At 43.5% G+C, this 25,583-nt stretch overlaps 1 protein-coding gene across 3 annotated transcripts in view; it reads right to left on the bottom strand.

Annotated features, from left to right (window-relative positions):
* Positions 1 to 24,357, bottom strand: part of ABAT (4-aminobutyrate aminotransferase) — a 70,547-nt gene extending 46,190 nt beyond the window's left edge. The window contains exon 1 of one of the 3 annotated variants that reach the window (XM_067306264.1): positions 24,286 to 24,357. The gene's annotated coding sequence lies outside the window, so the exon portion shown is untranslated. Of the gene's footprint in view, positions 1 to 6,619; positions 6,660 to 6,917; positions 7,085 to 24,285 lie in introns of those variants that run through there. The other 2 variants (XM_013940223.2, XM_013940222.2) reach the window with 2 other exon arrangements.
* Positions 24,358 to 25,583: the final 1,226 nt, after the last annotated feature.

Below are 25,583 nucleotides of genomic sequence, written 5' to 3'. Positions count from 1 at the left end.
TCCTCTGCTCAAAACTATTTAGCTGGACTGCAATTCCCTCCTTAAGTTTGCTCTGCAAGATATTACCTTTTAAAAGTTTCTAGGAACCTGTTAAAAGTTAATTTGAACATAGCTTTGTAGAAACTAACAGAAGGGGCAGTGAAAACGTACTCTCCACAAAAGGCTTAAACTTATCCCACCATGATTCACTTTATCGGTCTAGTGCCCTTCACAGTCACTTCCCTTGGGTATTTTGCTGTAAATCGGCTAATCTGCCTTCCCCGCGATGATGAGATGCCTCTGCACAACCACATCAAACATGCTTTCAAGTCACGCTGCATGGTCAAACCCCTTATTACCCAGGTCTCTTTCAGCAGCACTTACTAATCCTTTCCTAGGTGAATCAGCTCCTACATTTTTGCTCCCAGAATGCTATTTTATCTCTTACTGATATTTAACGCTTATCTAAAGTCCTTTAGGAGTTAAAATATAATATTTATAAAAGGCTCAACATTATATTTTGATACGGCACTGGCTTTCTGAAATACTCCTAGAAAATAAATTATTGCAAGGGGTTTAAACAATAAAATAGCTTAGCCCTAATTTTCCTTCGTATTTGTTATATAAAAAGTTTCTAGCCTGCAGTCAGAATAAATCATGTAGTATCACATTTGAGCATAACTAAATTCAACTTCATTTCTATCTCCATTGAGCACATAACTTCTCATAGAAGATCAGCTGGCATGATCGGTATATTCGTTATTTCGTTATCATAATAAACCAATTGAATTTTGACTTCAATATCCATTTCTTGACTAATTCCCACTGGCCTTCTTGTTGCCATCAGCAGCAGCAGAGCTTGGAAACCAACAGAAATCATTTCCAGTGCACGTGTCAAAACCGCAGGAAACAACGACACGCTCTCACCACGGCTCCTTAGCTGCCACTGCTTCCAGTTTCAGATTTGTTAAGCAAAATATCTCCACCAGTTTGAGATATCAGACTGTAAAATGTGTGTTGAAATACACTTCTTTGATTTGGGATTAAATGCTAGCCACCTTGGGCCTCAAAGAAGTGAGACTTCTGCAGAAAAAGATTCACAAAAGTCTTCTCTAAATATCTTTCCTCTAACAGCAATTGTCTGAGCCACGCAGGGCCGTCGCTACGGATGACTGTACAAAACAGCTAGTCTGAAGTGAATGCTGAATACATTAATTTTGCAGATACTGTTTGTTTTGCGAGCACACATACATTGCTATTTTGTGACTTAAACTGTATTTGCCATTCCTTTGGTACGGAAAATTATTTTCAAGAAGGAAGTTCAGAATAATTTACAAAGTATATGAAATGTGAAGATATGTGGATTTTTTAATGCACAAAGAATAGAAAATCAGATTAAAAAAAAAACAGCAGCTCTTAAAATTATGTTCTGAGTGATTATTTCTGACAGGCAGTATTAGTTTCTAGGGCTGACAGCAGTTATTCAGTACTAGTAGCTGTGGCCTATTGCAAACATAGAATGAGGCACTGTTTCTCTGAGCTAACAAGATGTAGGGGGAACCCCTGGAAAAATCAAATAATTAGTGAGGGACCCCAACATTCAGGGGGGCTTGATCCAGGTACTTCACCTGAGAGCTAAAACATACAAACTAGTTAGCTCGTATAATCCATTCTCGCTTGCTGGCAGAGAGGCTAATTCAGCACGATGCCCATGCTTCAGGCTGGAGTTTGCACGAACCTGCCTCTGCAAACGTCCCCAGGATCAGGCAAAGCTGGGAAGCAGAACGTGCACATTGCAAGACAGGGACGAGAAGTCAGCACTGCAGATTTGTCTCATTCTTCCCGCTTATGCCAAAGACACAGAAGCCTGTTTTAAATTCATGGGGGCACATTCATCTGTCTCTCAGCTGCTCCAAATCCATTTAACCAGGAACAATTAAGTGGTTTAGAAACAGCGGCACAAGCTGTACGCTGCAATTACTCCACAAATCTTCACAATATGTATTTAGGGTGAGGGGGTGGAGAGGTAAAGGCAAATGAATTCTCTCTGCTGTTTCCACCTGCTTGACTTTGCTAGGACGTAGAGCAGAAATGGTATCATCGGGCTGTACGTTCATTGCTGCGAAATGTAAAACATCAAGCTCTCTGCTAATCCTGTTTGCTTGGATTCATCATGGTGGGAGAACAGCCCGGGGCTTATTCGCTCCCTGTGCTGCACTGGGGCTGGGGGCAGGCGCCAGGGCGGCAGCGCGAGGGCCTGGAGGTCTGTCATTACACACACGGCGGGCGGCCGCCTGCTTCCCCTCCGCCTCTCCAGCAGCCAGCCGGAGGGCAGCACCAGAAATAAACACTCCCGAAACCAAAGAACCACCTCGTACCCCAGGCTGCCCAGCGACTGGCCTCCTGGCAGCAAGCTGGTGTAGGCTTATAAGGAGGACATTTATCATAAAGGTGAGAAAGCTCTTCAGTTCACAGCTCATCACACTTTGATAGTGTATTTTCCACTTTTTTTTTTTTTTTTTTTTTTAAACAGTGGAAGAAACTGCAGACTGAGAGACCAAGTCAGCTATGGTTCCCGTTACTGAACCGGAGAGCAATGCTGACAAGCACGGCAGTGCTCAGGTAGCTGTGCTGTAAGTGGACAAATACTGCAGAGCCAATTTTCTTTCGCATCAAAAGTGAATATCCTAGGATAGTAAGTCCAATTGTATTCATATGTTAAGGCAAAAATCACTGTTACAAAGACAGACCACTTGATAAAGCGTTAGTGGTCCAATCTTTTGTGTTCTGTTTATCTCCTGGTAGCTCTTGTTCCTCCTTTTCTAACCGCCTCAATGCTCCCAGAACTGTAGATCAGGTCTCTTCAAACAGCCCCTTTTCTGAAAGGGGATCAGACTAGAATATATTAGGGAATATATAAGAGTAAGCCTGGAGAGCATTTGGATAATGGGACCAGAATAAAGGAACTAGTAAAAGGGACTCACAGATTAAGCCACATGAGCAGCGACTACCTCAGACGCAGTCACGTACTATAAGGCAATGCAGATAAGTAGTTCTGAAAGAGAGGAAAAAGGTAGAAAGGCTGACAAAAAAGGAGTAGATGGGACTGCAGCTTCTGAACAGAAGAGATGCATGTTTTCCAGCCTCATTCATGTTGTCAAAGCCCTAACGTCCCTTACTCAGTGACAGTGTGACAAGCTAAAATGAAAAATCTTAACTAGCTTAATTTACATGCTGCACCCCATAAACTCCTGAAAAACCCTTGTTACTCATTTTCTATTATTTTCACCATCTTCCGGCAGATACTGCTCTGTAGCTGTGGCTCACAAAGGCAGAGTTGAAGGGCCTCATCTTAAAACAAACAAAAAAAACCCCACAAGTATTTTACTCAGAAAAATAGCTCAAGGACATCCCAGAGGCTGGAAAAGCCCTATAATTTCACAAAAAAATTATGAGGATGGATGAGGGAGAAGACAGTCTAGCTTGTCATACTTTAAACATAATCATGTCCTTTCTTAGTCTGCATCTGAGGAAGAATGGACCAACCTAACAGCATCCCTGTATCTACATAAAAAGATTCTTTTTATAACAATATTTACATAAAAAGATTCATTATATAACACATGCTGTTTGAAAAATGCACCACAATCATTAAGTACCATCCCTCCCTCCTTTGGAAAGGCAGGGAATATCCATTTCCTATATCTCAAATCAGGGAAAAGTTGAATGACTTAACCAAATAACAGCGTTAGAGTTTGGGGTGACACTAGAAATCTCAATTTACTGCTTTAGCCACTTAAAAAAAAGTAACCAAAACCCCCAACTCCCTAACAGCACATTGATATATTCAACTGCAATTCACTTGATCCCAGAAGAAGAGTTAAGAGTTCAGTAAAGCCTATGTAGTTATCAAAGTCTGAGTACACACAATGAAATACAATAGGTCTTTCTACTTCAACAGGCTTTTTTAAGGACATATTTTACTACCACATTTCACTGAAAAAATTTTGGATTAGTTTAGGACAGCATTTGCAGGAAAAGTTTTTCAGAATATCACCAAGAACATCTAGTGATAACTAGAGATAAGGCTATCTGAAATCATAGTGGGAGTAGGAGAGTCCTTTTAAGTGATAACTGCATGAAACCTTCCATCTAGTATTCACGTAAGCCTAGCATTAGACTTTCCATCCAGTGCTTATACATGCCCAGCACAAACCTGAGCCAAAATCCTTTACTTCTAGAAGGACAGTATCTAGCACCACCCTCATGGGACAACCCAGAAAAGAGAAGGAAGCTGTTCCTCACCCAACTTGGCCAACCAAAGATCACAGCCTTGTACTTCAAAAGCAAAGGTGGTCACAAACAGCCCATAAAGTCAAATCTACATATCAGGATTGCTACAACTGAGACATTCTCTGCAGAGGAGGCCTGCTGGACTCCTACAAGACAACCCACGTATAGAAAAGAGACTCCTTGAGACTCCTCAAACATTTAGAAATTCCACAGACAACAATAAAAAAAAAAATCAGAGCAAAAATTGCCTATTACCAGCGAATGGCAAGTTTGTCCTTGGAGAGTACAGTTCACCAAAGCATTTATCACTAAGCAACACTGAGAACGTAGCAAGTGATGGCTATCTGCAAATGGAAACAGGTATCTGTCACTAAAATGGATTTTTAGAAGACAATGACATTTCAAAAGTTGGCAGTTGGTTTTGCCCATTTATGCATCTAATAACCTTACAAGCTTTCTGGAACAGGATGTAATTGGAATCTCCATAATTGTACTGAAGTTGTCAAGGACACAGTTGTCATAGCTACAAGTAAAGCTCAAGTTTCTGTTATTCATGGTTGCTTATTTATTTATTGACACCAATAGGATCAAACACTCCCACTACTGTTCAGAAGGACAGAAATGGGGAGACTGGTTTTGTCTTTCACGTCTCAGCAGAACAGTGAATATTACAGGATAGTATACGTCTTCTCCAATAAACTGGCTTTTTACAAAGCTACCTTCTATCCTTCTACATTCATCTGGCATTCAAATCAGTCTCAGTTTTGAAAACAGCAGTAAAAGCCCAAAGCAAGACACAATGCACAAGACAATACCCGCGTCTATACAGCTCTTCCCGTTTTGGAAATCCGTACTGTACATTACCCACCATGGCGTAGCAATACCTACCTGACTAACCAGACAAACAATTAGGTCAAAGCTGAATCAGCAGCAGAGCTAGAACAGCAAAGATGACTTCATACGTCTTCCCCTTTGCTTTGTACCAATGCCTTCAGACCCTCCATCAAGTTTAAAAAAAATCATCTGTAGTTAGAAGTGTCATTACAATCATGGTTCCAGGTCCTCCTCCTTACATGTTTTGTAAGGTGGGTTTGGCGGTGGGATATGGATGCATCTCCTCCTCCCTCTGTTTTCCATCCCTCCAACAAACAACTGACTCCTGGTCCATACTCCAATGAGCATAAATAGATGGGAATGACGCAGTTATGGCACACCAGGATTCAGATGACACCAAAACTTTTCAGCAACTCATCTTTCATTTAAGAACTACTGGGACTGCTAAGAAAAATGTGGTCTTGAAAGCATCTGCTAGAAATTAGACAAATTCCAGAGCCGTAACTAGAAATACCTATCTTACTGGCATAAGCTGTATGTTAAAAGTGTGTGTATAAATGCGTTTGTAAAAAAAAAAAAAAAAAACACCCAAGCACAACTAAGTTAATCTGCTATATGAAACTAAAAAAATAACTTTTCATTCTTTAATAGTTCACATAGTAAAATTACATTTGTATGATATTTCAGTATACCATTTTTGCTACTGAGCTACGCATAAGAATCTCTCTCTCTAAGCCTGCGTATTTTTAATTCTTTTTTTTTCTAAATGAAGATGGCAACAATACATCCAAAACCTGACTGCTACTTTCCTGATATTTCCCATATCCAAACAGGCCAGCTTTCAAAGGGTTAAACAACAGAAGTCATGATACAGATGTGCTTTTTAGATTAGCTGCTCCACAAACATTCTGTAGTTTTGTAAGAATTAAAGTATTACTAAATACCTTTAAGTGAAGCTTCCTCCAAGGAAATTCGATTTTATTCCTTCTAAAATTTTACTCCTTCAGCATCCCACCATAGCCTCCTAAGAGGTCATGAAAATGGCTAGATAAATAGCACTAAATAAAATGTATTTTAAAAGCATAATTTATTCTTTTCTTTCCCCAAAATGTAAAATAGCTCACTCTGAGTTAGGCTGTACCAAACCATCAAAACAAGGCAAACATCGTAAATCTGAGAGTGCTCTGGCTTCTCAAGGTGACCTGCTTTTCATCTGAAGACACAGAAACGCAGACGCACGAGGGGGATTTCTGCTGCAAGCGGTCCGGCAAACCAGCAGCTGCGCACACATACTCGCGACAGGGACGTTTCTAAACATGTGTATGCTATGTTCACATGCCTACACATACACAGAGACACGCGTTCATCCCTAAACAGACAAAGAAAACCATCCCCCTCCAGGAATTAGACTGTTTGTCGTCATGCAGGACGCATCAGAAGACACCCCCGAAAGACTCGTCGCGACAGCTGTGTCAGCCCCTAAAACACACGCGCAGAAGCCAAAGACACTCACATTAGCTGGACGGGAATTCCCGGTGCTCCGCTGCCAGCCTAAAACACCACTCTGCCCTTCGCTTCAGAGCGGGCTGCTGCCGGCCGCGTTCCTCAGAAACATCACTGCCGTCTGCTCCCTTCAGCGACTGCTCGTGATGGCTAGCAGCAAGAACAGGGATCATCGGGAGGAAAATCCTAGCGGTATCCCGCAGTTCGGCCGGGGGAGGGAGGGGAGGAGGGAGGGAGGGAGGGAGGGAGGGAGGGAAGAATGCCACCTCGTTTAGGAAACCAGCTCCAGCAAACTGCCTTGCACTCACGCAAATCCGGAGGCGAAGCGTGCCCAGCTCACTTCACACCGGTCAACGCTTCTCTGCTTCCTTCCACGCAGACGTGGCCCATTCACTCGTGCTCATCTGAGTTCGTCTGAAGGCCTTCTCAACAGGTTTCTAAAAATAAACTGCTGAGATACAGAGCCAGAATGGCTTAGTTTTCAGGAACTGTGGAAACTGAATAGACAGGTTTTGCCTTTAAAACCCTTCATTCTATTTTTGCAAATAGCACGAGGGTAACACCGGGGCACACAAGTATTACAAGACAATCAGGGTTCTCTCCGTTTCCTTCACCTTCTGCGCAGACAGAGGGAGCACAAAAAGCAGCACGCACCGCGGCATCGCCTCGCACGGAGCGCTGCCGGGGACGCGAGACAAGAGGGGGGCTCATGCTCGCTGCGAAGCAGAAACTCCGCCGCCGCCGCCGCCGCCACGTCGCCCGCCCGGCGGAGAGGCCCGCGTGCCGCCGGCCGCGCGGGAAGCGCGCTGGGGCGCCCCGGCCGCGTTGCCATGGCGCCCGCGCGGGGGGGGGGGGGGGCCGCGGGAGCCGTGCGCCAGCGCGCAGCGCAAGGCCCGGCCGGCTCCCTTCAAACCAGCGCCGCAGCGCTGCAGCCCAGCCACTGCGCGGTTGCCGTGGTAACCACCGAGTGAAAATCACGGAGGAACTCTGCAATTATCACAAGAGAGATGGCGGCTCACGCAGCGCGGTAATGGGGAGGTTAAGGCGACCCGAGCTGGGATGCGCTCCCGGCCGAAGGGGAGCCGCTCCGAGGCCCCGGGGCGGGGCAGAGCCGCGCCGCCTGCTCCAGCAGGAGAGGCCCAAGCGCAGGCACGACGCGGGGGCCGCCGGCTCCTGCTACCCATCCCGAACGCTGCGGCCGCGCTACGTGCAGAGACGTCGTGGCGTCCCTGCGGAGCCGCGAGCAGCCGCCCTGCCCTGAAGCGCTCGCGCACACGGTGTAACGGGGAGGGAGCAGCGCAGCTCGAGCCCAGAACGGCCCGAGCGAGCGGGACTCGGGCTGCCGCGGCTAACCAGACACCGGGCCGCGGTGCAGGGAAGCGTTTAGGGCAGGCAGGGAGAAGGAAGATATTAGAAGCAAGAGGCAGAGAGAAGCGAGGCACAAAGACGGAGGACGCGACGCTTAAAGGAAGAAGCCAGGATCCCTGGCAGCTCAGGCTCCAGGACCGACACTGCCGTGAACCGCGATGAGAGCGATGCACTTTGTTCCGCCACCCTCTCTCCGTGGGACAGCAGCACCAGCACAGATGATGAGTGCGACTGTGGTGACCAGCTCGCTCAAACACCAGAGGATGAGGGACACAGAGGGTCCAAGCACACTCCGCAGTCTCTCCCCACTGCAATATTATCCTGACATATAATTTACACACTAACAGATGCGATGCTAACATCCACGCAGCCAATTTAAATTCATTGCAGGAGTATACGGTTTAAAGTTGCTACATTGCTCTCCAGAGCTCTCCTGGACTAAATGGACAATCGATCACTCTGCGGACAAACTGCTAACAAAAATATTGCAACACCAATAACGAAGGGAATCGGATGCGGCTCTTTTGGTTCCCTTCTCCTGAGCCTGTTGTCCTAGATCCTTGTGACTGCCAGCAGCTTTCAAGGAAGGAGCCCAGACTGTATTCATTTATAAGACAGACACCATAAAATCTCCAAGTAATAAGCTGTTGATTTGATCCACAAAGACTGATGCTGATCCCTCACACTACTTCATAATTTAAAATCTGTTATTAATTACATACACAGACTGTTTTTTAAAACATATCAGTTATCCCATGCCCTGTAACCCTGACTATAAATGACTTATTTAAACTGGCCTATACTGGTTGCCAAAAAGTAAAGTAAACTGTTGATTTTAAAATGAACTTGTTAACTAGCTAATCTATCACAGAAAGAGCAATAATCCTATTCAGACAGATGGTTAGCTCAAGGACATATCACAAAGTAAAGGAGGAAAGACTGAGAAGAGTTGGAAATATTTATATTCACCACACAGAAAACATTAGATCCAATGGAAATGTACCATGTCAGCAATTTATTACTACCCTAATAAGCTGAATAACCAGGATCACAGCTCCTAAGGGTGCACTCTCAGGAGACCGTGTTATGATGGAGAAATTCCTATGCCTCTACTGACTGCTACCTTATACGATACAAGGCTAAACTTGTTAAGCAAAATGATCTTGGATGAAAAACACTGTGGAGTACTACAGTGGTGCTAATTATATGTCAACATCATTGAGAGACTCCAGTCAGCGCAGTGCCCCGTCATGCTAGGCAGTGTGCAATTGCTTGGAAACACACTCTGAAGACCTTAAAGACTAATTCAGTACTAGAGACTTTTATTTTACCTTCTCTTTTGTTTTAATCCTTGCATCAAATGGGTCAACACTGAACTGTATCTTCTTAGGTGGAACATACGTTCCTGCTGCTATGTACGGCTGCTCTCAGCCCCTTAGTTTACAGGGCCGCTTTCCTCTGTCCGTATTTATTCAACCTCACAGGCTGGATGCACAAGGAGGTAACAATGAAGTTGTGAAGTTCTGCTGCAAGGCAAAGAACTCAGAAGTCCCAGTCATTCCTATTTCAGTGATTTAGGGTAACTCTAACTGCTAAACACTTATTTAAGATGTATTAAGAATGTGCATTTCACAAAACTATGGATCATAACAAGAAATCACTGACTTCGATTTGTTTTGATCAAGAGCACGTTGGTAATGAGGTCTGTTTCAATAGCATGCCGTTGGAAAGGACACAGCCAGCCAGCCACAAAAACCATACAATCTGCTTTGGCATGCAGTTCCCCAAGGAAGACTCGTTACACAACGTTCCACTGTTAGAAAATAATCTGCTGTAGCAGGATGCTCATTCAAAAGCATGTTTTTCCACTTTTGCGTATATTTTTATGTATCAATGCTATGTATTCTGAAAATATAAAAGGATGATGCAAGGCAAAAAGGGGATCAGGAGCTGGCAAAATTGGGCCATGATACCAAGTAAAAGCACAAGGTTAGCGTAAAGGATGTTTCGATTTTATTGAAAGCAATGTAAGGTTTAACTAGATGATCAACTGCTGGATTTCACTGCAAATGATCAGAAATTTCCACATAGGAACCCTACAACCTCCTTTAATCACTGGCTGACACACTAGAAAGCATATGCTACAAATTGTTAGGAAAAACAAAGCATTTCAAACAACACACAAAGCTACAGCACTTGAGCAAAACTCAGTAGCCAGAAATAGCAGCTCTTAGGGGGAGAGACTAAATGTCAAAATCCTAAACATCATATACACCCGCAAGAAACAAGGACAGAAGACATTAGTATCAAAAAGTAGAGGGCAAGGCATGCCAGGATATTCAGCACCATATTCTATTCCTCCTTCAAAAAGCTCAGTTGCCACAAGACTAAGAAGCAGGCCCTGAGAACCCCAAACTTTTATGAGGGGGAAAAGCAACACCCATTTCAAGTGCTTGCCATTGTCAGAAAAGGAATAAGCATTAAACTGGAGTGTCAAATCAGCTTTCAAGTACTGTGAACAGCGATTTGATTTCAACTAGTCAAAGATACACTAACGCAGGAGTCTTGTATAAAAAGGCACCCCATAAAACAAAACAGTAGATAGACAGATACTTCTGCCAGTGCTTGCTCTTGATACTGGAAACCAGCCTTGAGGGCTGCTACGGGGAAGGGATGCAAGGCCTTAGGGGCTATCTGCCTCATCAGCCATTCGATGCTAAGAACCAGATGTCTGTTTTAAGAGACAGAAACGTATTGCTGGCACAGCTTCTAAACTTTGGTCTTGCTACCACTAATAGAGGGCATTGACAGCTGGCTATCGCAGTTTTGTGGAGAATAAGGTAGAGGTACAGAGGCTTGTAGTCCAACACTGCCTCCCATTACAAATGTGTAACATTGCTTAAGCTAATGGGTTTACAGGCATAATTATGTTTTTCTAAAGCACAGTTTATGACTTTGTTACTTTCACATTAATCATCTACGATAACTGCAAATGATGTAATCACTAGCTTACCTTTAAAATATATTAAGAAATCTTTCAGTACAGTTGGAAGAAAACATAAAGGAAGACTATAAAATGTTGACTAGAAGTTAAATATTAAATCACCTGCTCAGATTTTTAAGAGAGACAGATAAGAATTTTATTTGGACAAAAAGGATGACCATGAAGGGCCCAAGAGAAAATAAAAGGAAAGACTAGGATTGCTTAGTTTTGCAGTACGCCCAACACATTGCAGCTTTTCCCATCTGTGGCTGGTCAGAAGAGCGTTTCCCACCCAGGCACATTCAATAAATTTACACTAAGCTTATGGAGATGGTTTTCCCCTTTGAAAGGGAAAAAAACCTTGCAGACACAAGGAAATTTACTGCAATGAAAAACACTAGAAGTTGAGGGATTTCTTCTGGTGGATAGATGCCCATGCTACAAAGCCTGAGGCTGAACGTATGTGAGGACACACCTGATCTGCACCACTTCAGAACCAGTAACTATGCGATATAACACACACTGGCAAAGGGGAAAACAAAAAATCTGATTTAGAAGTGCAAGTGCCAAAGTTCTTTAGACACAAGCTACTTTAATACCCATCAGATAGGAGAATTTCACATTTGGGGAGAGGTAGAGGAGAAGAAGGAAGGAGATACTGGAATCAAGCAAGATTATGATGAATATATGATGATTATACTATTCAGAAAGTCCCATTATTGCCTGATTGTTCAGGAGTAAGTTAAAGAATAACAGTTGGGCAGGTTTTCAAAGCAGTGTACAAAAAATAAATATATATTCAGTGCCAATTTCAACAGATTCTGTGGCTAAATTCCCCAGAATGTTTCAAAATTTCTTTTCAGGCTCCAGATGGACGAAGAAACTACTACCAGTCTGATTCAGCAAGATACATATTTCTCAAGTAGTCCCTTTAATACCACTGGGCCCATTCACAAACCTGAAGTAGTGAATGAGCCAAAGCACCTTATTGATTTAGAAGCAGAGTAGGGGAAGGAAAAAAAAAAAAATCTGAATCACCTACCAAGGATCAAAATCTGTACTGGAAAATCACCCATTTGGGAAAAAAAAAACAAAAAACAAAAAACACAAGGCTACTTCATAAACTATATTTCCTCCTTATATATTGCCCATTTGACAGAAATAATGAGCCTTCCACATTACTGCTCTTCACACAGCTACCAAATACCTGGACACAGATTTGATGAGGGAGATCGGACTGCACTGAGTACATTAGCGTGTGCATGGCTAAGCTCAGTGGTTAAGCCTAGCTGAGGTACGCCTGGGCTGCAGCCTGTAATCTAATGACAACAATGACATCCACATAACAGACCGAGTGCTGTCTTTGCAGTCTGCTACATACAAGCTATGGTTTTCTATGAATTTGAAGACTCTATATGTTGTTTTTAGATAATTAATAAACCTTGGTCAGTTTGGGGAAGGCTGGTAATGCTGGCCAAGTCTTTATAAAAATTAAAGTTTCTACTAAGAGCTGAGCAAGTCCAGCTTATATACTAGGGTCAGAGAAAAGGGAGCTGGAATCAAGAAACGTTGCTGAAGGACCCTCAGGTAACTGTGATGCTCAGAGATGCTGCATAAATGGAGGGCAAGAGCCACTCAAACCCAGGATACCACACCAGCCTATCTAAAAATCACATAAGATACTCACGATTTCCATTTCATCAAGCAAAAGACTTATTCTCCAGTAATCAGACTGACACAATGGATGTTCCTCAATTCCCAGAGAGTTCACCTCTTCCCATAAGCAGTAGTTTGTTCCATCGAACACGTGGTGACAGGTTTTAAGACTGGAGAGTTACAGCAGATACATGCTTGCCAGATATTTAAGCAGACATAGGCGAAGGAAAAAAGTCTTAGGTCAAACAAGACAGTCAGTTATTAAAATCACACTGATCCTTGTATCTCTTCAAACAACGTGTGTTATATTGCTAAAAGTCACAAATAGCAGAGAACTTTGTACTTCTGTTAGGTTTCTTGCAATTTAATACATCTCACGTGGCTAGGCAGAGTGGATTGGAATTACAGACAGGCTAATACAGGAACGGAAAACCAACCAATTTTTAAGGGTTTGGGAAACAACATTTTCTGGAACATCCACTTACACACACACACTCCAAACATGTTTTGAAAGTCTGCATGAGGACCGCACTCCTGCAGGAACTACCTGAAGCCAGCTTCCCTAGCAGCACCGGAGCGTGAGAGCACAACGCGCCTCACCTCCCTCGCGGAGCTTTCCAAAGCAGTTCTCTGCCAACTCAACTCGTTTTCAGCAATCAAGATAACGAAAGGACGTTCTGCAGTTTTGCAAGTAATCTAACTCCCATGAGGAACATCTGTGGGTGCTGTACGGAAGTATACTGCAAATATGGACTATAACTATGAATATTAAGTAAGAAATCAGCTGGCAATACCACTAGTCTTAGTGTGGTGGGACAGCTAGGAGACTGCACTTTCTGTCAAATACTGCACCAGTGCTATGACAAGGACAGGAAAAGACATCTCAATATAAGCCTTCCGGGGGCAGAGGGCAGCAGCTATCCCTCTTAATACGGCTGTCAGAGGAAAACCAGACATTTCTGCACTGTCAGACAAGCCTATCTCAGTACTTCAACGTTGTCAGAAAGGCACTAATGAACATTAGGAGAGACTGCTCTATTAAAAAGAGATTGAGGTAAGTCAATTGCTGGTGTAATTTTATGCAGCTCCCCCCAAGTTACTACGCAGACTGTATTCAGCCTGAAGAACAAGAAACAAGGAGCTATTAGTTCGGTTCGGTTTGTTTCTTTATTACATATTAAGAGAAACATTTATCTTTCAGTAACAGCACATGACAGTAAGCAGCTTTAGTACAACGGGACAGCAGATCACTGTTCTTCAGTGCTGTCCTCCACTCTCCAGTCCTACTTAACCTTTCTCAGACACACCAGGAGAGCACTCTTGTAGCAGCAGCTCAAAAAATAAAGTAAAAATAAATAAATAAATAAATATTTATCTCTCAAAAATTATCTTCATAACATCAGGGCAACTGCAAGATTTAACAGTAATCAGATAATTCTTCTTGGAAGTTACTAACTCCATATCCTTTTTTAGCCTTTAGATGTACTGAGTCAGTATTATCGCAGTCTGCACCTTTTCCCTTTCTTCTGTTAACTAGTGACAGCAGCTGGGAGCGATAATCAGAGGTTGAAGTTTCACGGGAGACAAAAGGAATGCTGCTGCAAGCCTGCAAAGCCTGCTTACTAATCAGAACACAGAGGATCAATTATGCAAGGTTGCATATGGATTTTGACCAGATTTAAAGAACAGTCCCTTTCTCCTCCCCTCTCCATTCAGAGCAATAAAATTAGACCCAAGGGCTGTTTCCCAACATGTAATAGATAGTTCTGGGACATGCTCTCCCCTGCACATTTTCTGCGTGTGCCTCTGTGCTGCAAGATCAGTGGTAGGAACGAGTGGTGAAAGTATAATTTAATTACCCCTAAGACGCTTTATACAAGTGTTCCATCCAGAAATGGGAAATTACAGTCTCACTAAGCCAACTTTGAGTTTACTTAAAAATCTTTTACATGAACTGGACTGATTTCTCAGCATACAGCAAGGATGAACTTTAAGAAAGGAAATCTAAAAAGGAAACCAACCTTGAAACTCACAGAAGTTTGTTATTTTGCTTGTTAGAGTTAGCCCAGGGATTTCAGAAAGACGGGATTACCCGAATATAAAAATCATACAGAAAGACATTTTATGTTTGAACTACACAAGACCTTCACAGATTGAAAAGACAGACATAGATGCACACATCAGACAGTGAATTCTATATGCTCAACCTAGAAAGTGTTCATTTCCCTGTCTTCCCTTTTCTTCTTATTTGCTTTTCTGCCTTCTGTGTTTCTAGTTTTTTCTAGTAGAACTTTCCCCTCTTCTACTCTCCTCTGTCTGCCTCTGCTCCAGCCTGGTTTCAAAAGGTTTGAAGAACTGCATGGGCAATTATTTCATTTTTTGGTACATCTGGCTTTTTCTATATAAACCAAACCCACATAAAAAACATGACCACAAAAAAATAGTTATTAAGAGGGATACTGCGGCAGTGAAAAGGTAATTATGGTAGCATTCAGAGTGTATTTTTCCCCCTCTTCTTTGCCTTTGCTCTGGGCATTCAGAAGCTGCATATCTGCTAATCTACTAATGACAACATGCCTCTCTGGTATGGGGTTAGTCATTCTGCTGCTTTCCTGGATTTGTCAAGAAACCTGCCCTATCCTATGCTTTACAAGGGTGGTAGCACCATCTTAGCCTGTCTTCTAAAAATCTCCACTTTCAATCTTGCTCTCCTGTTATCTGCATGGCTTCATCCCCTATCCATACCAAAGGACTTCCCAGTTTGGAGAGGAGCCACCATATAACCCTTCAGAACATCCAGTGTAGTCACAAATTCAACCCAGAGAAAATAAGGTGCACTAGTGAAAGGAAATAACCAAGTAGCACATGGAGCAAGAAGTCCAACCAACGCAGCCACCATCCTGGGGGCAAGGTTGAAACATCATCTACACTTCATGTTCATAATCAGTTCTATTATTTTGACTGAACAGTGCCATTATGTCAAAATCTACAGAGGAGCAGAAGAACAAACTCCAGACTCATTTGCAATGGCATAATGGTCCAACTTGTACCCACAAATTAAAAATGAGTATCTTGCAGTTAGCATCAGAAGGGGGTATTTTGCAACGACTTTCTTGGCCGTGTAAAAATAAATACTGATGAGAACTTAAACAAGTGGTCTCCTATCTCCTGCTACTGCTAAAAGGCACTCCAAAAAGAATTGGCATTTTGAACTTCAAAATTGGAAGCAAAAAAGCACATCAATATTTGTTAACTATAATTACTGCAATCCACAGATGGTTGCTGGGATCATAAAGTTCTTCCCAGGCAAAGGCCCCACAACATTATGAATCAAACCCCTAGCATTACTTGCCATTATCTCTATTTGCCAGCACTCCCTCTCTCAACAACAGAAGCAGGCCCTTTTTTACGTTTTTTTTCAGCTGCTTTTTACAAGCCAAGGTAGAAAGCACCACCTTACAGCAGTTATGCCGGAATTTCCAACAGGGACTATGGAATTCACCTACCCCTTCAATCTGAGCCAAATCCATCCTCTCCTTTTCCACCTCCACAAGCACACCCTGACTGTGTAATCCTGTTTTGCTTTCCAAGAAGCTGCACTGCAGCAGTAATTGTGGAGCAAAAGACAAGTTTTGCTTTATACTGGAGATGGGATGCGAGAACGCTGAGGTGAGATACTAGAGGTAAAATGCATCCGCCCCCTGCCTGCTGCCTGGGGACTGTCACTGTCAGCGTGCTCAGCAGCATGCTTAGCCTTAAATGATGAATTGCTAAGAATTCAGAAGTCATGGCCTTTACCCTGTCCACTGCACTGTGTGGTCAGATTATGCTCTGGCCTGTTGCCAGGAAGCATCTTATGCCTGAAATCCATCCTGTCGTGCAAAAGTAGTTTGTTTTGGCTTCTAAACAGCTCTTTAACCTGCAGTATTCTCCAATTCCCAGTGAGGCAATCATTTTTATCCTCAGACTTAGGCAGTGAACTGTTCAAAATGATTAACTACAAACTTATTTCTTCCATCCTACTCCCAGTATCCTAATTTTTATTTGTGTACGTCCCAGCACTAGTATCAGGCAAGCATCTGGTACGAAAATGCATCATCCACGCAAGGGGCAGAAACAGAGGTGACAGAACAAGATGATTTGTTCACATGTTAGGCACCTAACATAAAGAAAGGCTAACAGACAGGTTATATTTGGTGGAAACATAATACAAAAAAAATATTACTGCTAATAAAGTACACCAAAGTTGATTCAAATATTTAATTTATATGTCATTGTTTACTTTATTTCCTCATATTTTTGCATTATTCTCAGATCAGTCTATTTAAAATACACTAGTTGATTTCACTTGTGTTCACTGCCAAGGTATGCTGCCAATCTTCACACGTTCTACCCGCCGATAAAACAGGAGGCAAAAATTGGCATAATGTTCTAATGTTCGAGGACCTTAAATCAAGATTGAGCTTGATGCTATACAAATACAGATGAGGGATATTATTCTTTCCTTTCCCTGCAAACTACTTCTTTCCTGTTTTCTCTGTTCTCAGTGGCCTCTGCATGCCTATCTCCTTGCATTACTTCATTCATTCAGAAAAAGTGCTGCAAGGCCAAGAGGCAACTTCTTGTTGAAAACAGCTGTAGGTTTGTTTCATTTGCTGGAGGAGGAAGGGGAAGGAGGAAGGGGTGATTTAATAGCAAGATTACAGGAAAGGAAGATAGCATGAAACCAGCCAGCACCAGGGTACAAATTTCCATTAGCAGCTTGCTGAAGCTTACAGATGGAAGCTTGAAAATTGAGCCAAACATCAAAAATAAAACATTATGAAAACATCATTGCTAATTTCTTTTCCAAACACCCACTGTTTTTTTCTGTGAGAAGGCAGTGATGAAACCAATGTTTCATGCAAGGAAAAAAAACTACAAAAAATCCTCAGAAAAAAAAAACACAGAAAGAAAACTATGTGCTGGAATCCACATTCTTTGATAACACTATTCCATAACCATAAATATATCGCAGTGTTTTATAGCCATCCAATCTATCTGAAGTAACCTGTGCACTTCAGACTAAGATGCCAGCTGACAACGCTGCCGGGACAGATGCTCTCCTCGCTTTTTCTTTCAGTTTATCCTGTCCTCCCTTCCAGCTTCCCTCTCCCTGTGAGCAGGTCTTTCAAACAACAGGCTAGCATACGGGCTACTAGACCTGCTAAAAAGCTATAATGGTCTTCATCAAAGCACTTGCTTTTAGAACTGACAGACAGGACTAAGTGTTCTCAAAACAGATCTAAGACACAACAAAGAAAACAATAGCAACTACTGCTTCATTATTGATGTTAGTGCTCTAATCAACACCACCGAACCAATTATTTTTGAAACAAACCGGCACTGACAAGACTACAGAGACAGGAGGCTTCACCAAGAGATATTCAAGAGTTTGGAAAGCTGTGTGGAAAGACCAACGGAAGTGGGCAACACATTCACACTGATACCACAGGCAGTCTAGTTTCCTAGGTTTCCCCTAGGCTTCAGGGGAAGGAAAAAAAAAAAAAAAAAAGACAGACTCCAGTGCTAGCGACATGCAGATGGCGAAACAGATGAAAGGAAACGCAAGAAAGACACCCTGATCGACGGCAGGATCCACGCTCACAAACAGCACGTGCATCCAAAAGCTGCACTGGCAATGGATAACAGAGAGGAGACTTGAACCAAAGAAACTGAACGCAAATTTGTCAGCCGACTCAGAAGGCTACAATAAGGGAAGCAGCACAGCATATGAACGCTCTATAAACCAAAGGAAGCAACGGCAGGTTTTTCCACGCCGGCAGGCTCTTCTTGCGGCTCAGGGGCGGTCTCGCTGAGCGGGAAGGCGTTCATCTCCACGACCCACTCGCAGCACCGTCTCCCTCACGTAGAGCTGAACGGGGAAGCGGGGAAAGGGCACATCACACCCAGGCCAAGGCTAAACTGGGTTCTGCTGATGTATTTTAGCAGGTGCCAGGTAGTACTGCTTAAAGAGTCATTACTCAGTCTCTTCGCTACCATCCAGCCGACCTCCCTCCCCAGATCTAGTCAGGGATGCATTCCTAAAAACCTGGTAGTTAACTAAGCCACATTTCAAAGTCCAGCCATTCTGAGTACGCTATTAAAAAATTCCTCTGTAAAGTAAAATTATATACGAGCACCACAGTTCAAAAGCAGCATATTTTCACTTAAACCTGGAAAATTAAAATTTAACTTTGCATACTTGATGATGGCATAAAAATTTTAGCCTGTTTGTTTTTTTAAAGAGTTCCAGATGAGGAAAACCAGATAAGATTAGAAGTTGTTTTACAATCAGAATTGTAGCTCAACAGCTAGCACAGTAGTTTGGCACTACATCCTGTCACCCACAGTATACTTGAGATCTTTTTTTTTTTGAGATTTGAGACTTTTTTTCCTCCAAGAAAACTTTAGCAAGCGGTATTACTCAAACCCCCAGAAACAACATCAGAATTAGAATTCTGATGCTTTTGACTCCCCGCACAAACTGTTTTAATTTTTAAACTGCTGAGTTGCATAAGAGTCATAAGAAGATAAAGACATCTTAGAGAATTCTGCTCCCAATACTGACTTGTGTTTCAGTGAAATAATAAAACCCGAATAAGAAACTCTCAAGAATACATGAAGTCTGAAGCTTTGTTGCCTTTAAAGTGCCTTGTACCTTGCCACAAAAAGAGTTACATACTACTGGCCTCTTACCCAGAGGCCAAAAAATTTTTGATGCAGTACAATACAAATGTTTTGTCATTTGTACAAATGATTTTTTTGTTTGTTTCTTGTATTAACACTGAGAGATCCTCTAAAATAATTACACTAGACAATCTAAAAGGGGATCATTTGGGTTTGAATAACTAAGTTCACATTCTTGACTCTTTTTTAAAGCTGGTAGCATTCAACTTAGTAAAGGCTGTAACTTTTCAGCGTCTTTAATACTTTCTCACATCAACTAGCACACTACAGCTTTATCGTTTTTTAAAAAGCAGGTTCACTACTAGGGCAGACCTCTGTCTTTGACACTAAAGGTGACCAGCTTTCAGAAGCAACTCCAATGTCCTTTCACAAAGGTAGCTAGTGAGATCAGCTACTATCTGATGTATAATAATTAAATGACTATACACCCTGAGCTAGAATATGAACTGCATGTATGCATTTCCTCAACAGAATTTACAACTGTAGAAGCTTTCAGGCACAAAATCTACAAGAACACTCCAAATCCATAAACTAGGACAGAACAGCAATATCCATGAACATAAAACTTCATGTTAGGAGAAGCGTGATCACTTTTCAAGAGAACAGCAAGTATCTCATAGAACAACATCAGAAGCTCACAGCACTGCCCCAGTCATTGTTTCATTATGTTATTTTTCACACATAGCAAAAATATGCTTATATTCATTGAAGTCTTGCATCATTAAAAGAAGTCTTCAAAAAAGTTTAGTAATCTAAACTCTACAGTTCTTCAAATGCTTGTGACCTGTCCTAACTCCTACTAAGCTCAAGTTTGTATCTTGTGGCAAATGGCTGTTGCCAATCTTGTAGAGCTCAAAATAATACTTTCTGAAAATTTTCTCTTTGCTACAAATAGACATACCTCAATTGGACAGGAAGAGAGTCAACCTTGATCTGTCATATAACCAAGGTATTCAAGAACTGCAACGCTACCTAGGTTCCTACCTGATTCTTCTGCTGAATGTCTAACATATGGCTTCTTAAGAGATGGGAAAGGAACAGTAAGATACTTTGCCAAAGGAAAGATAAAAAAACCAAATCTAATACAAAGACACAACACAGAACCCAACTCCCACCAATCAGAAGAGAATCTGAAAGTCACAGAAACAGTTTAGGACAATATTCTGTCTTTTAGACACGTTGTATGCTTTGGAAAATCCCCAGAATACTGTTATTTTTGCACAAACACCATATGGCTAACAAAATATCACTTTTCCCATTTTCCTGGCCCATAGTTATAATCTCAGGAAATAGGATTGTGATCTGGTAAAAAAGATCACAAATACAGACACAAAGAGGGGAAAGAGATGTATGACTTAAAAGCCCCAAAGCAGGTGATAGTAGAATTATCTTTAAGTTGGCAGCAGTTCCAACATCTTAGGCAAGCTTTTCTGTTCATAAAGAAAAGGCATCTGAAAGCAGACCAAAGTTTGGAACAAGAAGAGGGTTTTTTCAAGCTTAAAGTATATTCATCCTTCCACAGGTGATATGCTCATTATAATTATCTATGTAGTATATTAGTGGCCTTTAAGCTATGTATGCTAAGGACAATACCGTGCTGCTCCTGATGCCTCACTTTTGCATCACCTGGACTTTCACAGGAACCCAGCAGGTACAGGGCTTCCTGCACGTCAGTACTAGCTGCCCTCCTACTGACAGGAGATACAACTGAGCTCTTCTGCTACTGACTCTTTCAAATGGGATGAGATACTTAAGTATTTGATTCAGACTTACCCTTATGCCTGAAAAACTCTCAAGAGCATATAAAGAACTTTACGCAAAGAGCATGCTCTACCGAAAAAGCCTCCTTAAACAAAAAAAACACGCAGGTAAGTTAAAATTTGCAACATACAAGAATGAATCAAAAGATCTTTGAAAATACTGAAGAAGAGAAACATCTGACGTGAAACCTGAGAATTAGCCCATCAAGATGTATTCCTTTTTTCTTCACGCGCCCTCAAAGCCAAGAGTGAAGGAGATTCATTCAAGTTCAAAGAAAGAGTCACCAATGATTAAATTTTCTGGTATACAGTCAATACAATAAGATTTTAAGATACAACAACAACAACGAATGCCACACTGTCTAAACAATAGATATGTATATCACAATTAAATAGTTTTTTTTCCTGACACTTTTCCACAAGCTGTTTCCATTTAGGTAAGAGAGGAAAGGAATCTTAATATGGACTTAAAACAGCTGAAAATTTGTATAAATGTTTCTGAAATGGATTCTCAGTCCTAAAAGTCATAAAGCAGAACCGAAAAGCCAAGATCCAAATCCAATTTGTGATAGATTAGCTGCAAGATCTTCACAGTTCTGTGAACCTTCATGTTATAATCACTGAACATATGAAGTTAAGATGTAGTAGAGGTATATGTCATGGTGTGACTGGAGCTGCTTTAATCCAGGCCTGGTCCTGCGATTAAAGCACAAATTGGGAGGCTTTGGTCATTCTACAGTAGAGGTTATGTTGCTGAGGGCAGGGTGTCGGAGACTGGTGCATTTGTTACACAAATACAACATTCTATTATTAGAATGATGATAAAAGTGACTGTTGGGTATACGAGGCAGTATACTAACTGTTCTTGAAGCCTTACCTTGAGGTACCATACCAACCAGATGGGGCATAGGGAACTCCCTGGAGACCTCTAAGCTACCAGCAGGTACAGCAAGAACCGGTTAGGACGTATGTACAAATGTCCAATGAGCATCTTAATTCCAGTCGGCTTCTGAAACAATTCAGATGAAGACATTTTCCTTTCCCAAAGAGAGCACAGCTGCCAGCACAACACCTACAGATTTGGCTAGTGTTTATATGTAGGACTATTTGTTTACTGTCTCGTATGCATAAATAGCCAATTATTTAAGTTTACTTCGTATCTGAAGTAAACTCACTCTACAGTATGTCTCTAAGCGCGTTAGTCTCCAGAAGCCTAAAGCGTTGGGCTTTGGAGAAAGTTGTTCTGCTGCATTTTTCTCATAATTTTTGTAAGCGGTCAGCTGCTACGACCACAGACTTACAGATTCAGGTCTCCATTATCAGGGTATGTCACATCAGTCTTTTGCATTCAGAATTCTCCCAGAGATGCAATACAGCATAATGACGGAGCACCGACTGAATGCAGACATGAGAGACCCGAATGCTGTTCCAGAGTCTGAAAGGTTACACAGAAGGTTACTTGCAATAACAGCTTTCTTTCCCTGTATCCATCTGAGTTTTCCCATACGTACAGTCAGACTACTGATGCATATCTCATTTGTGAAGTGCTTTGAACACTATGGATGAGAAACACTGTAATATCCAGATATTATCCTTCTTTACATATGCTGTGCTTTAGTACTGTGATCTATGATCCAGCATCTGCACCCTTGAGCTCCAAGTCTACATATTTAACTCTAGTTAGAGAAGACAGACTAACCTCAGACACAATTTGCTCAACACTTACACTAGTCAAATACATGGAAGGGCCAACTACAGTAAAAATACACAGTGCAACAAAAGCTGCAAAAATATATCCTCAATATGATTTAGAATATGATAATCACAGCATAATAGTATTCAATAGGTAATTTCCTTACTGTAGAGCTTCTAGAAGATCACCCTACTAGTACCTTCCTTTTATACCAATTAGCTTTCAGCCTGTACTGAATTTCTTGCCTAAAATCATGAGAGAAATGACTCTCTTAAGAGCCCATACCCATCAGCCGTGCCTTTGAACTGTAGGGCAGAATCCAGTTTCTGCAAGCCTGAACATTCATTACTGATTACAAAATCACTTGGAAGTCTCCCCATCTAGTTAGCTTCTTAGCATATAATTCCCTTCAGTATATATTACCACAGGGAAAGAAAATCATGGAGGCAAAAGCTAAGCTAGGTGAAGGCAAAGCTCTGGCTAAACAACTACATGCTACTTCAAAGCACAAGAAGTAAAGCTGGAATTAAGACACGGGAAGTAAAGCTGGAGAGGTTCCAAGGCAAAGTTGGAGGCAGGGGCTTGAGTTTTGCATCACTAGCAGGACGGTGGTGGAACCATCCTAGGTTGCACCTGGGAACAGGACACTGAAAAGAACCGGTGAATCTCAGCTGGGCTGAAACGTCCGGCAGCTGCCCCCAAGCAGCACCGCTACTGAAGATTTTCATTCGGCTCTCTGCAATACATTAGGCAAGGGAGAGCTACATGCAAAGCCAGCTGTGTTCTCCCCACACTACATGTTTGCTTTCTCACTGGCTTTGTACCTTTACATTCCCTTTTCTCTCTTGCTTTATGCAGCCCCACGTTAAGGTCCATCTGCTTGCCAGACATGAGCCCAAGAGAGACCACAGCTGTCAGGGGCTCCGGACATCACAGGTGCCTCCTCCTTTTGCAGTCAAACTCACGAATAACAACAAACCTCCTCCAAGCCAGGGTGGTCTCCTGGATCCGCCGGGAATGGCTGCACCCTGCCAGGCACTTGCGGGGGCCCAGGACTGTTCTCAGTTCCAACAGAAACGAAATCCCTTAGGGCACGGCAATCCCAGAAGACAACGGCAAAAGAGCACCCCTCCCGCGAGGCGCGGCACCCCAGGCAGCTGACCAGAGCACGGCACGAGCGCAGCGGGACCGCGCCCGAGCGGGGGCAGCCGGATCCCGCGGCGCCGCCCGCGCCCGCCCCCTCGCTGCAGGCGCCCCTCAGCACGGGCACGGGGCGGCGAGCGCAGCCTGCGCCTCCTTGCGCGCCGCAAGCCGCCCCCGTCCCCCGCGGCAAGGGGGGCGGGCGCCGCGGCGGGGGTCCCTCTCGGCGGAGGGAGCGGGCTCCCTGCGCGGGGAGCGCCGGGCTGCGCGGGTCCCCCTCCCCCGGCCCGGCCCGGCCCGGCCCGGCCCGGCCCGGCCCGGCGCGCCGCGCGGGTCCCGCCGCTCACCGGGAGGCGCCGGGCCGGGCCGGGCAGCGGCGCCGCAGGGCCCGCAGCTCGCTGCTTCGCTCGCTCGCTCGCTCGCCGGCTGCCTGCGCGGCCCCGGCCCCGCCCCCGCCGCCGCTCTCCGCCCGGCTCCGCGCGCCGCAGCCAATCCGCGCCGCCGGCCCGCGGCCCCGCTCGCGGCGCGGCCAATGGCAGCGCGCGGCTCGAGCACGCCCCCGGGGCGCGGCGCGGGGCGCGGCGCGGGGCGTGGCGGGGCCGCGCCCAGCCCGGCGGGAAAGCGGCGCGCTCGGCTCGCGCGGGTGGAGACGCAGCTGCGAGGGCGGGCGGGAGGGAGGCGCGGGCGGGCGGCCTCGCCCTCGGGGCGGGGGGGCCACGTCTGCTGTCCGCGGTGATTTATTGGGGACAGATCCTCCCGCGGCCTCGATGGCGGTTCGAACACACCGCTACGCCAGGACCCGCTTGTAGCCACTGTCACAGCTGCTCCATTAGAGCAGAGATTGCCCAGGAAAAAAACAGGAGAGAAAGCGCAATGCTGCCGGGGGCACTAGCAGATAATTTCCTGTTGAAAAGAGCTGCCAGCTGTCCTCGTCTCCTCGGCTGCTCCGTTCCGTTCCGTAAGTCACGTTGCAACGAGCGCAGTCCGGGCAGCCTGTTTGCTGACAGTAACGGGGAGCTCTGTCTCAGCCGTCACGGTTTCACAAAGATCAATCCTCCTTTCACCAGTTCTTAATATTTACCTGCGGCCGCTTGGGGCATTCTTATTTTAACCAAAAACAGCAATAGGGAAAGTCACTTGGGATTTTAACTCAGATTAGAAACTTGAATGACAGTGTTGATGTCAAATACAAAATCCAAGCCTTCACAAATATTTAAATCTGACCTAGAGCAAACATACCTTTTTTCTTGTAAGCATTACTGAATTGAAGCAGTTAGATTACATGGATGCACATAGTAATGATAACATATGAATCCTCCTACTGAATACCACTTTTGTCCCTACCACCAAAACAGTCCAAAATTCCTGTGAGGTTAAATCAGAGGGAAAGTTGATGCTTCTGGGCACTGTTTCAATTAGTTTGTAGCTATGATTCAATCTTTTTTGAAGATATCAGCAATGAATCAATTCTGTCTATAGTGCAGAAGTGGGATTCTGCATCAATTTTAAGATTTAGCAATAGTGTCTCTGTGACCCCGTCTCAGTTACTCACACTTCTGTCACTTCTCAGCTAACTACAGCAATGTGGTAGTTACAGACAAAAAGACAAAAAAAGCGCACCTTTGAAACGCCTATCCAATAGATA

Source organism: Apteryx mantelli, chromosome 16 (genome assembly GCF_036417845.1).
Source record: "Apteryx mantelli isolate bAptMan1 chromosome 16, bAptMan1.hap1, whole genome shotgun sequence".
NCBI classification, from domain to species: Eukaryota; Metazoa; Chordata; class Aves; order Apterygiformes; family Apterygidae; genus Apteryx; species Apteryx mantelli.
This window is presented reverse-complemented; position numbering and strand designations above follow the sequence as displayed.